Raw genomic sequence first — 12745 nt, forward strand, 5'->3', positions numbered from 1 at the left:
ACGTATGGGTCCATTTTCTGGTTCAGATCAGGTTAGCGCTGTTGTAAAATTGAGTTTATTTGGGTGTAAAAACTCCAAACATGAGCGAGTGAAGGCAGCACATCCCTCTGCTTGTATATTGAGCGTCCTGTCTTCTACTGGAGCGTCTGTGGTTTCTTTTGGATTTCGCTCGTGTTCAGAGATATTGATTAAAAATGTCTTTAAGGTTTTCTGTGTTAATTCATTCACACATTCACTCCGGGTTCGCATGGGGCCACATTTTGGTTCTCATTGTATTTTGCTGTGTATACTGCTCTAAATACTGTCTAAGTGCAATCTGAGGCAGGCCGGTAAATGTTGTATGAGTTAAACTTCTCTGTAGTTCCCATCTCGACTCTGGCTAATATGCATTTGTGCAGAGCTGTCAGAGTCGGGGCACTTAGCTCTCAGTCAGCCTCCTGTAACATGGTGGTGTATCTCTCTCTCCTTTAGATATGGCAAATAATGAAAAGGGGTAGCCGGCGGTCTTTCAAAGAGCACTTCAGAACATTTTCTCTTACAAAATGGCTCTCTCTAACTCTTCGCTGAATACAATTGCTTCTGGTCGTACAATGAAAATGTTCCTCCAGCGGCGGCGGTGACCTCACTCGTCTCACATCCACGTTCCAAAGTCGTAGCTCATCACCAGGAGAGAGATAGAGGAGACCAGAAACTTCTTCACTGCAAAAGTGCACACTGCAAAAATGAAGCAGACATGTAGGCTTAAGGCCAATGTATGCTTCTACGTTAAATCGATGCAGTGGGTAGGTACGTGGAGATACCGACCCTACACCGGACCCTGATGTGCAACTCGTAAAAAATGTAACTGCATGTCAGGGCAACGCACGTGGCTTGGCAGCGTTGCATTTCCCCCCTACTCATTTCCTAGTTCTCCTTCTCCATAAACAACATGAAATCAAGGAGAGTGTTAACTTTTCCTGCTACAGCTTTCCCACCGTGGTCAGAAAGAACAGGGGAGACACTTGGTTTCTCTCACTATGACTCTAGAGTCACTACTCACTCCGAAAGCTAATCAACATCACTCTCTCACTCGCTCTACCACACACTATACACACACACACACACACACACACACACACACACACAAACATAGTGCGTGGCACTATCTTTGTGGGGACCCGTCATTGACATAATGCATTCCCTAGCCCCTTACCCTAACCTTAACCATCCCAACTAAATGCCTAACCTTAACCCTTACCCTCACCCTAACCAGAACCTCATTCTAACCCTAATCCTAAAACCAAGTCTTAACCCTCAAACAGACCTTTAACCTTGTGGGGTCCAGCATTTTGGCCCCACAAAGCTGTCGGGATCCCACAAGTATACTGTATGTTTTTGGACCCCACGAATATAGTTAAACAATAACACACACAAGACACACACACACACACACACACACACAGGTTGCAATCAATATTGCTATTCTCTTAAAGACATCGGCACACACGCCAACGGACAAGTATACAGTCAGGTCCATAAATATTGGGACATCGACACAATTCTAATCTTTTTGGCTCTATACACCACCACAATGGAGTTGAAATGAAACGGACAATATGTGCTTTAACTGCAGACTTTCAGCTTTAATTTGAGGGTATTTACATCCAAATCAGGTGTAGGAACGGTGTAGGAATTACAACAGTTTGTATATGTGCCTCCCACTTTTTAAGGGACCAAAAGTAATGGGACAGATTAACAATCATAAATCAAACTTTCACTTTTTAATACTTGGTTGCAAATCCTTTGCAATCAATTACAGCCTGAAGTCTGGAACGCATAGACATCACCAGACGCTGGGTTTCATCCCTGGTGATGCTCTGCCAGGCCTCTACTGCAACTGTCTTCAGTTCCTGCTTGTTCTTGGGGCATTTTCCCTTCAGTTTTGTCTTCAGCAAGTGAAATGCATACTCAATCGGATTCAGGTCAGGTGATTGACTTGGCCATTGCATAACACATTACATTCCACTTCTTTCCCTTAAAAAACTCTTTGGTTGCTTTCGCAGTATGCTTCAGGTCATTGTGCATCTGCACTATGAAGCGCCGTCCAATGAGTTCTGAAGCATTTGGCTGAATATGAGCAGATAATATTGCCCGAAACACTTCAGAATTCATCCTGCTGCTTTTGTCAGCAGTCACATCATCAATAAATACAAGAGAACCAGTTCCATTGGCAGCCATACATGCCCACGCCATGACACTACCACCACCATACTTCACTGATGAGGTGGTATGCTTTGGATCATGAGCAGTTCCTTTCCTTCTCCATACTCTTCTCTTCCCATCACTCTGGTACAAGTTGATCTTTGTCTCATCTGTCCATAGGATGTTGTTCCAGAAATGTGAAGGCTTTTTTAGATGTTGTTTGGCAAACTCTAATCTGGCCTTCCTGTTTTTGAGGCTCACCAATGGTTTACATCTTGTAGTGAACCCTCTGTATTCACTCTGGTGACGTCTTCTCTTGATTGTTGACTTTGACACACATACACCTACCTTGTGGAGAGTGTTCTTGATCTGGCCAACTGTTGTGAAGGGTGTTTTCTTCACCAGGGAAAGTATTCTTCGGTCATCCACCAAAGTTGTTTTCCGTGGTCTTCCGGGTCTTCCGGGTCTTCCGGGTCTTTTGGTGTTGCTGAGCTCACCGGTGCGTTCTTTCTTTTTAAGAATGTTTTCTTAAATTTGTTTTCTTGATTTGGCCACACCTAATGTTTTTGCTATCTCTCTGATGGGTTTGTTAAGATTTTTCAGCCTAATGATGGCTTGCTTAACTGATAGTGACAGCTCTTTGGATCTCATATTGAGAGTTGACAGCAACAGATTCCAAATGCAAATAGCACACTTGAAATAAACTCTGGACCTTTTATCTGCTCCTTGTAAATGGGATAATGAGGGAATAACACACACCTTGCCATGGAACAGCTGAGCGGCCAATTGTCCCATTACTTTTGGTCCCTTAGAAAGTGGGAGGCACATATACAAACTGTTGTAATTCCTACACCGTTCACCTGATTTGGATGTAAATACCCTCAAATTAAAGCTGAAAGTCTGCAGTTAAAGCACATCTTGTTCGTTTCATTTCAACTCCATTGTGGTGGTGTATAGAGCCAAAAAGATTAGAATTGTGTCGATGTCCCAATATTTATGGACCTGACTGTACATTTCAGGCCACTTACGTAGGCTACGGCGAAAGCTCTGCGCGGACCTTCCGCACAACCATAAATCTGACTAAAGTATTAGCATTTGTTTCTTGATTAAACATACTAATGCTTTACCTTGCACGGCAACTGAATTTTTGCGATATGACATATCAAAAAAGAATTTATTGTACATATGCATAATATGAACTGTACAGAGTCCTCTAAACAGCTGAATAGTTTTAGGAAGAGAGAGAGAGAGAGCGGTGACTGAAGTTATTAGAAGTCTTCCTGAAAGAATTTGTGCTGAGCTTCATCTGTTTAATTTACATGTAAAGTGATATGATCATTATGTGGTCACACACGGCAGACGTTTGAAATAAATTACCACACAAAGTAAGTCATTTTGAAAAATTAATACAATTTAAAAGATCTAAAATCCGGATGATTGTGTTGAAAACCGGTGAAACAATCTCAGTCGATTGGCCAATTTCTTGAGAAAATAAGACATTCCTAACAGAATAAATGACTTGTTTAAGATGGAGATTTTTTTGGAGTGTGCCATCAGCTGTCAGCTCCTCCATCTTTCTATCAGAGGCTCAAATCACACAAGAGGGGACACACTGCTGTTTAATTTCACCCTGCGATCAATCTCCAATCAACAGCACTATATAGGTAATCACCACAATCTTCAGAAAGGAGAAGAAAGCCAATTTTCGCGGCCTATATATCAGTGTGCGGGATCCCCCTCATTGATTGGTGTGTGAATGCGGGCCTGAAGCAGCGCAGCGAGCCGAGGCGAAGCCAGACTGTTTGTTTATGAGGATCAGGTATTTTCTGCAGCAGATGGCAACCAGAGAGGCTCAAATATAACATCAGGCCGAGTGCTCGGCGCCGCCGTGTCCCGTATATCATAATCCAGGGGTGTCAAACTCACTTACATTAAGGGCCATACTGGAAAATGAGAATCACATCAAGGGCCAGACATGTAGAGATTATTGAAATGGTTTCATTTAAAGGGGAACTATACAGTTTTTTAGCTTAATTTACCTTAACTGAACAGCTTTGGAGTCATTGGAATGGTTATATGACTTTTTTCGGGTTGAATGGGGGTCGTCTCGCTTCCCCCTAGCGCCTGTGAGCGGAAAAACCACCCTCGCAACTCAGTGTCAGGAAGTATGGCGTGATATCACGTCTTGTGATGTAATACATTGCTTCACGGCAATTCAGGAACCGGCTAACAAGGTAGCGATGGAGTTTTTCACGTTATCGTCATGGCTGAGCCGGCAAAAAAGAAGCAGAAAGCTAGGAAAGCATTGTCGGAGGAACAGAGAAAGAGGAAACGGCAGACTGACCGAGAGAGGAGTCAGACACGAGTAAACATAGGAGCTGTAGGGGGGGCTCTATAGAGAAACCTGCCAGCAAAAAGAGAGAAAACAGCAAAGAAATGGCCAAAACTGCATAGCGCCCCTTTAAGAGAAAAAGTCAAATATCTGACTGTATTATTGTATGTCTTAAGTCTTCTGACTTATAGTTTGGTCCACATAAAGCCTGAAAAAAGTCAGAAATAAGTTCCTTAGGGCTCCTGCACACTGCCTCTGTGGTGGGAGCGTGTCAGCTGCGTGGCGTGTCCCTTTTTATTTCGGCTCCCATGTTAATAAGTTAGTTTGCACACTGCCTGCGTGACACGCATGTCTCAGGGTTAGAAAACACCGTCAATACTGCCGACGTTGTCTTTGCTGTAATCAAATCAGTATATATTTATGTTTAACATGAAGTATACTACTGTTTGAGTGCTGTACATTTCCACATCTCTCTCCACTATTTCTCTCTGAAATGTAGCGGAGTAGAAGTAGAAAGTGGCACGAAAAGAAAAGACTCAAGTAAAGTACAAGTACCTAAAATTATACTTAAGGACAGTACTTGAGTAAATGTACTTAATAACATTCCACCACTGGTTTTCTGACAGTGTACAAATGTCTAATTATAAGTAGAACTCTGACATTTTGTTAAATGCCGTTGTTTGTTGTCCTCCCCAAAGTCCGATGAGAAGATCAATACCCATTTCATCTCTGTGTACCGAACAGAGACGGACTTAGTGTCCTGTCACTTCTGTTAGCGTCGGCAAAGTTCAATCGTAAGTTGTTTAAGAATGCAGTCAATTTGTTTGTCTCTATTTCAGCCATTTAGCTCATTCATGTGGCGGCGACTCATTGCTAATATCCAATGTCTTGTGTCAGAGCAGGAAGATTAGAGACGAAACTAATCAATAGATGAAACTCAGGAGTAAGAAGTCAAATGTGTTAAAACCTGCTTATTAGGAGAAGTGTTCTATCACTTGATAGTTGTGTGTATTTCTTTTTCCATTGGGTGAATGGAGTCAGCCATATGTTCCCACAGTCCAATGGTCCCACAGCGCTATGTTCCCACAGCCCAATGGTCCCACAGCCCTATGTTCCCACAGTCCAATGGTCCCACAGCCCTATGTTCCCACAGTCCAATGGTCCCACAGCCCTATGTTCCCACAGTCCAATGGTCCCACAGCCCTATGTTCCCACAGTCCAATGGTCCCACAGTCCAATGGTCCCACAGCGCTATGTTCCCACAGCCCAATGGTCTGTGGATAATAGGTTGGGTGTAATTGGCTACCAAATTGGGAGAAAGGGGGATACAATCCAGTTCCAATTTATGAAAAAGGAACTGTGGGAACACAGGGCCTAATTTTGAAAAAAACCAAAACTGAAATGTAGGAACATAGGGCTGTGGGAACATAGGGCTGTGGGACCATAGGGCTGTGGGAACATAGGGCTGTGGGAACATAGGGCTGTGGGAACATAGGACTGTGGGAACATAGGGCTGTGGGACCATAGGGCTGTGGGAACATAGGACTGTGGGAACATTGGGCTGTGGGAACATAGGGATGTGGGAACATAGGGCTGTGGGAACATTGGGCTGTGGGAACATAGGCACGCTCCCGGGTGAATTTGTCTCTTCTGATCCACATAGATGGACATATTACACTCTACAACTGTCAGACTCACAACAGTTTTAAAAAAAAAACAGTTGATGCAGCAGAACCAGAGATATCGTCTTTTTCATCCCACACATTCTATTTCTTTTTAAATCCAACCTTGAAAAGAAAGCAGGATTACTAAGTGATGTGATCTGTCTGTCTATCGATGGCTCTGACGGTGCCGCGTGACACACACACACACACACACACACACACACACACACACACACACACACACACCTAACAGCGCTGTCTGTTCTGAAACAACACCTAAACAATAGTCACATCATGTATCTCGGCTATTTTTCTACATGAAGCTTAAACAGAAAGATGGGAAAAAAATACAAATGACAACTCGTTCCTGCTCTTTTGTGGCTGTGTGGGAAAAAATGGAAGCCAATGTCGCAAATGAGAAGAAAAAAAGAAAAGAAAAGAAAAAGTGACTATGTAAATTCTTAGTCGTCGACACACTAATACGGAGGAAAAAGAAAAAAACCCAGAGAGGAAAAATGTGCACGTGTTCGACCCCAAACAACTTGCCAGGCAGAATGTAGATGACAATACCTGGTGTTTACATATAAATGAGATAAAACAGAATAAATTACTTTTCTCCTGGAAGCTCGCAGCTCCATGAACACGAGGCTCGTACTCTGCCTGTCTCTCGGAGTCTGACTCATTAACCCATCTGAAGCAGAAAGCATCAAATCAACCAGCGAGCTCCCTTTTTGAAACGCTTCCCAAACACACAACAGCATACACACATAGTAATCTCCCCTCCATGAATTAGAGATGGGCTTATGAACTAATAATGTGAACAGTGACAGCCGAGCCTCGCGGATGGTGTTTCTGTTTGTTAATGAGGGGGTTGAATCAGGACTGGGCTGTGTACTACGTCGTCAACACTGGGCTCTCATCGCTCTGGTCAACACAAAGTCTGCAGGAAGAATCGTGTTGGAGGCCCAAAAAAAAAGAAATAACAAAAAACTGTTATGAACTGTTAGAAATTAGTATTACAATGAAGTGTCTTGAGTTCCAGTTTTTAAGATTGTGGTCGGCTTCAGCACCATGAACCATTCGTACATAAAGCTTCAAAAAATGTGGCCGGTTAGCTCAGTTGGTAGAGCGGGCGCACATGTGCAGAGGAGTTTTATTCCTCGACGCAGACGGTCCAAGGATCGAATCTGACCTGTGATGGTTTTCATACATGTCTCCCCCCCCCCCTCTTTCGTATCTCAGCTTTCCTATCCAATAAAGGCAGAAATGCTCCAAAACAGCTAGCTAGACTATCTGAGTTTTCTGTTGCATGACTAAAACAACCTTTGAACGTACACATGTTCCGCCAAAACGAGTACCTTCCCGAGGCTATTTTGCAGAGGCACCGTGGCTCCCTCCGGCGTTTAGCGCCACCCAAAGACGATTGTGATTGGTTCAAAGAAATGCCAATAAACCAGAGCATGTTTTTCTCCCATCCCAGAATGCTGTGTGGACTAGCCAGACCTAGGGAGGAGGTTGGGGGGGTGTTTGGCTCCTAAAACACAGGGCTTTCAAGCCGGGGAGTTCATGTCCCGGAAGAAATTAAAGGTGCAGTAGGTAAGCCTTATAAAACTCCCTTTCTGTCATATCTGCTGAAACTGACCCTATGTTCCAGTAGAACTACAGGAAGCTAGGTCATTAAAAAATAAATCCAGCTCCTCTGGCTCCACCTACAGCCTGGAGTGAGATTTGCAAAAAATCCACAGCTCCCTGTTCAGATGCACCAATCAGGGCCAGGGGGGGTGTCTAACTGTTCAGATGCACCAATCAAGGCCAGGGGGTGTCTAACTGCGTGTCAATCACTGCTCATGCACAGGCATTTGTTCTCCCTTGTGGGGAGGGGCTTAGGAGACCGTTTTGGGCTTTAGCGGAAAGGTGGGGAAGGGACTGAGAAGTTGTCGATGTTCAAATTTTTTGGCTAAGTCCTGGATCTTCATAATCTTATCTACGGCACCTTTAAAAGGAAAAACACAAGACTTTGACCCAGGACACGGGTGTTCATGTCCTGGGAGTACTACATATGGGGGCCAGTTCTATAATCCGAACCACCATATTTTTTCTAACTAAACTGGTCGTTTTGGTGTCTAAACCTAACTGTAATGACAGCTGAAAGCGACGTCACCTCACGGTGCTCAGTACCCGGCTCACAGTCACCTTTTCTCGGCTAAACTTAACTGTCAAGTGACCGGTCAGTGGTCGTAGTATTTACTACGATATCATACAAACCTGTCCATGAGAATGCGTTGTCAGATGCCATTTATGGATAATCCAAATAGGGAAGGTGCCATGTCATTTCTCCGACGCTCCGTTGTTCCGACCTCTCAATAACCTGAAAAAATTCCTTTTTGGTCCTACAGCCCACTAGTCTGACGTCCACCAGCGATATTACGAATCCCACTATGGCAACACCAAGACCCGTCCCTTCAATAGCATTTATTGGCCAGGCGTCCATGCTACGGAAGGTAACGTAACCCCTATTTGTTCAGGTCCTATCCCCTGACCAATCGGCTATCCTAACCTTAACCACTCAAGGTCAAATGCCTAACCCCCAACCAATCGAGCTGCTTCGTAGGGTGGGACTTGGCGTGGCCATAGTGGGGGACGTCGGACTAGTGGGCTGTAGGACCAAAGGGAATTTTTTGGGTTATTGAGAGGTCGGAGAAATGGGCAGTCCCCACCTGTGAACACGTCCAAGTACAGAAGCTATAAAGAGCTAATAGAAAAGGTGATTTTTTTTTAAAACAATTGCTGCTCACCTGGAGCTAGAAAGTAGGAGTGGCGTCTTGTGTTGTTGTGCATGTCGTCCATGTGCTTATTTGTAATCAGATGCAGATTTCAGATGACATTAGATTGTTTCAAGCAGTGGTCCCTAAGTAAGAATTCCAGAAGAGTGTGCAGTCTCGGTAGACTATCAAAAGGTGCTATTGACTCAACTCAGGGTCCGATGTTTCCTTTTTTCCTTTCCTTTTACTATTTTCCAAAGACGCGCTGATGGCTGTAGTTCACCTGTTGTCTGTGTGACTGACTGCAGCCGTCCTCCTTCAGCATCACTTATCAGTGATGTGTTTTCATCCCAGAGGACTCTCAACGGTCAGATGCTTTTTGTTTGTCACATTATTTTCTCTCGGTAAGCCTCGGGCGCCTGCTGCGCCGTGAAAAGCCCAGTGGGCGGCAGCTGTTGTGGAGATACCAGCCAACAGCAACAATCCTTCATCTGAGTGAAGAATTTCCTTTTCTCATCAAAACGTAAATACGACATAGAATGTATTCAGTTTGAGCTGAAACAAGAAGTGAAAAGGTCCTTCTGTGTTTGTCGAGGTATGTCTCCATTACCCATAGAAACAGGGATGTTAATGTTTGATATGCGACTCGTGAATGAACTCTGTCTTGTTTCATTATAGACGAGTCAAACGGAAATGTTTTCCATCCTCCAGAGGAAGGATTCAGTGATGTTTAAAGGTGCAGTATGAGTTCCTGCATGGTTTCAGCGCGATTTCATTTTTGTCTCAAATGGTAGGCGTCTCTCCTTGATCCTCTAGCTGCCTGCCCCCTGAACACACTGTGAAAAAGCCCGGTCTCAGGAGACAACACGGGGGTCGTAAACGTCAAGCAAACACTACGGACACAGTGTATTCAGGGGGCGGGCAGCTAGAGGATCAAGGAGCGATGCCTATGATTTGAGACAAAAATGAAATTATGCTGAAACCATGCAGGAACTCATCTCATCTTTTAACAGGCAGCATTTTTGAGGCAAATATTGTTTGTTGATTTTGGGTGAGCTATTGAATGTGTAGGAAGGTATTTTTCATATAAAATGTATGTAATGATTCATTCATACGCCCTTGAACTCAATCGATGAACCAGCATTGAACAGTGCGGAAGGTTTAATTGCATTCAGTGTGCGCTGGCCTTCGACACATTGTCGATCATTTATGCGTGTAGAGCACGGCCATATTTAATTTTTCATCTTTCCTTGTTATCGTGTGATATTTTATAGATTAATTTAAAGGAAAGTTGATTGTATTATTGTAAATATATTGTAAGTGATGAGCGTGGTGTGCTGTCATCACGGTGGGCGTACATTCTTTCAGTGAGACTTCAAGAACTTCATCACATCTCTCCTCAACTGATCAGCTGTTTCGAGGCACTCCGTTTTCAGTTAAACCAATCAGAATCGGCCATGTATTTCACAAGCCAATCACAGCATGACATCTCTGCTTTAAATCTGTTTCTCTCCTCCGCGGCTGTCAGTTGTCATTTCAGGCAGAGAGTGCTACCCTCCTCCTCCTCCTCCTCCCCTTCCACCTCCAGGCATCTTCACCCACGGCACCCTGGGTCTTCTTCCGGCTGACCGCTCCCATCGACTCCTTCGATCCGGTCTTCGTGCTCCTTCACCACCAGAGTCTAGACTCCATTGGAGGATATGTCTGGGTTTCTCTACCCCTTTAAAACATATATTTTATACGATGGAGTCTAATCTCCAAAGACTTTGTACATTTCATATTTCGCATATGTAGCATACAAATAAATATTTGCATATCTGCAACGAAGTCTCTCCTGATTTAATTGGCTGTCGTGCTGATTTGAGCACATTCTACATGTCTAGTTGACCAATCAGATTGCCTTTTCAAATCTACTTGTATAATTATTGTTTTTGAGGATGCACAAGGACTATAAGGACATTATTAAGTTAGTGAACAATCTTATTAAAGACTCAATAAATTCTCTTTCCTGTCAAGTATTTTTTTACAGCAATTTTGGGTCTTAAACTATATTTGTGGTGGTCTTAAAAGGGTCTTACAAGGCATTAAATTGACTTCAAAAATGGTGCAAGAACCCTGTAAATGTGTGTGTCGTCCGCATAATTATGGTAATTATATTATTACATTATTTCTGTCATACATTAAGGTGTGCACAGATATTTTTTTCTCGATTAACATGTCCACACCAACAGGTTTTGTTCTGAGTGTATATTTAGTGTCTGATCCGCCTCTGTGGGCTGTGCACACTGTGGGCCTGACATGGAAATAAACAATAAGTCTTACGTCTCTACAGCTGCCTGCCGGTTTCATACCAGGGAAAAAAAGGACGATCTGTTTAGAGGAGTGACGTGTCAAACTCAAGGCTCGCAGACCGAACCCGGACCCTCGCAAATCGTTAAACAATAAATATTGGCCCACCTAGTTGTGCACCAAACCAATAAGACTGGAAACTGTTTTTCAAACTGAAATTACGCCACACTCAAAGCAGAATTTGGCAGATTAGTCGACTTTGAGACTCTAAAATTCCCACACAACCAGTGAGTTTGCATATTCAGGCTGTGAAACAGGTTGTTGTGAGGCGGCTGTGTGGTAGTAATGTAATTATTGTTTTGCTTGATTTGCTAAATTCTATGATTGCATTACATTACATGTCATTTATCTGACGCTTTTATCCAAAGCGACTTCCAATTAAGTGCTTTCAACATTGAAGGTACAAACTCCGGACAGCAAGAAGTATGTGGCAAGTACAATAGCTGTAAATAAGCCAAACTACAAAGAGCCATATGAAAGTGCAGCTGTAAGTTTTTTTTTTTTTTGTATTAATTATCCAAGGTGCAGTTGGATGAGATGTGTTTTTAGCCTGCGGCAGAAGATGTGTAGGCTTTCGGCCATCCTGATGTCAATGGAGAACTCATTCCACCATTTAGGAGCCAGGACAGCAAACCAGAGCGTGCCTATGTTCCAACAGTTCATAGTGCCTAATTTTGAAATAAATCTTAGAAATGTGGGAACATAGGGCTGACCCCCAGCAAACAGTCAGGATTTTGATGAGTGATTAGTTGTCCCTCGCTGTGAGGGGGCAGTGACGATGGCTAAGGAACTTCTTTGCTGACTTTTTTTAGGGCTTTGGGTGGACGAAACTGATTGTTGGTAGAAGGTTATTTGAGACGCAATAATACATTCAAAGATATTTTACTTTTTTGATTAAATAAAAGCATGTCAATAAACTATACATGTCTGCACCTTGATTTGATTCTCATTTTCCAGTGTGGCCCTTAGTGAAATTGAGTTTGACACCCCTGCTGTAGGTGAACAGGAGGCTCCTAAATGAAATGCGTGCATTTTAAAAAACAACTCTGATAGAAACAGACACTCAGAGTGTACACACAGCTCCTAATGCGACAGGCATTACAGAGAGAAGAGTGAGGTAATGTGGCGTGCCGGATCCTACTCGTCTCAAACAGGGCCAGGCGAGGCCTCCCGGGACGGTGGGTTCGGTCCCTGGTAATAAAAGGGTAATTAGCTCCCTCCCTTCCTCCCCCCTCTCATCACGGAGCCTCACCCCGAGAGTCTGCCTCCCGTCTAATACCATCATTTCCCCCGATGGATGTCGGAGCGCGATGAGAGCCTGTCAGGGGACGCTGCAGTATTCATGATGGAAATTACTGATGTTCTCCGTAATGATGTGAAAAAGATATACCAGCGGACCTCTCAATAGACTGTTCATTCATGTGGATGTGTCAATCAACCCAACGCATCGCCTCCCG

Source organism: Sander vitreus, chromosome 10, assembly GCF_031162955.1.
Source record: "Sander vitreus isolate 19-12246 chromosome 10, sanVit1, whole genome shotgun sequence".
Classification (NCBI taxonomy): Eukaryota; Metazoa; Chordata; class Actinopteri; order Perciformes; family Percidae; genus Sander; species Sander vitreus.